The sequence below is a fragment of the Ruditapes philippinarum genome, unplaced genomic scaffold (assembly GCF_026571515.1).
Source record: "Ruditapes philippinarum isolate M1 unplaced genomic scaffold, ASM2657151v2 ctg8606_1_1_1_1, whole genome shotgun sequence".
Taxonomy (NCBI): Eukaryota; Metazoa; Mollusca; class Bivalvia; order Venerida; family Veneridae; genus Ruditapes; species Ruditapes philippinarum.
Window position 1 is genome coordinate 35,875 of NW_026863123.1, and position 1,647 is coordinate 37,521.

Sequence of the window (1,647 nt, forward strand, 5' to 3'; positions counted from 1 at the left end):
GTACAATTTATTCTGTTTGCTTTTTTATGTATATCATGTAGTATAATAATTTAATTAAACCACCTTTAGAGCTTCTTGCGTTAACTTATTTCACCTGACCTGTATATACAAAAGTTCGGTGTCGTCTGATTGATGTCTTGACCTATCATTATTCAGTCAGTATGTATTTTGAAATAATCCCTAAAATGATGGTTAAGGACAATAACTATATCAGAATACGTAATATTAATAACACACGCGTTTAATATTGACTAATTCAGTCATCTTCATATTTAAATATAAATCATGTGATGCTCATTAAGTTTGAGTGTCTAAATAATTATTTATATGAAATATTTGTTTGTTTTTGTGTAAGTTGAAATTTTATTTCATCAACTGAGCTTTAAAAACAGTATTCTCACGAGTGTCTTAGCCACGAGTGAGAATACCGTCATTTAAAGTTCACGAGATGAAATAAAATTTCATTTTACACAACAAAAAACCATATTTTCTTTTTATTTTATGCTTAATTTAAACAAGTTAAATCGAAATTTCCTTAATGTTTATTTAACTATTAAAATCTGTTTTCCCCACTGGTAGCCTGTATAAGTCGAATTTCTTATAAAATACAAGAAGTCTGGTTGAAAACTAAGTTCGCTAATCAACTTTAAATGCCGGTGATATTATTCATTTTATTAGTCCCCTACCAGTTAACCGGAGGGGACTTTAGGTTTACCCTCCGTCCGTCTGTCCGTTCGTCCGTCTGTCTGTCCGTCCGTCTGTCAGTCCGTCAGTCCACAAAACTGGATCCCGCGATAACTTGAAAAGTACTGAAAATATTTTAATGAAACTTGGTATATGGATAGATGGCAGTATGGGCATTATGCACGTTTTTTTCTTTTCTTCCAATGCTGAAAATTCTGGTTGCTATGGCAACAAATAGGCTGGAAATATGGCAAATTTTACACATAAACTGGATCCAGTGATAACGCAATAAGTACTGGAAATATTGTTATGAAACTTGACATATGGGTAGATGGCAGTCTTGAGATTATGCACGTTTTTCTCTTTTCTATGTTCTGTTTACAGTAAGATGGCCCTCTATCCCTTTTCGGTAGTGCGGACAGACGGACGGCATAAACTGGATCCAGTGATAACGCAAAAAGTACTGAGAATATTTTTATGAAACTTGACATATGGGTAGATGGCAGTCTTGAGATTATGCACGTCTTTTTCTTTTCTTCCTACGTTGAAAATTCTGGTTGCTATGGCAACAAATAGGCTGAAAATATGGCAAATTTTACACATAAACTGGATCCAGTGATAATACAAAAAGTACTGGAAATATTTTTATGAAACTTGACATATGGGTAGATGGCAGTCTTGAGATTATGCACGTCTTTTTCTTTTCTTCCTATGTTGAAAATTCTGGTTGCTATGGCAACACATAGACTGAAAATATGGCAAATTTTACACATAAACTGAATCCAGTGATAACTCAAAAAGTACTGGAAATATTTTTATGAAACTTGACATATTGGTAGATGGCAGTCTTGAAATTATGCATGTCTTATCTCACATTCTTCTTATTTTGAAAACATATCAGTTGCCTTGGCAACAAATAGGCTGAAAACATGGCAAAAAAATATTTGTGATTAGTCAAAAAGA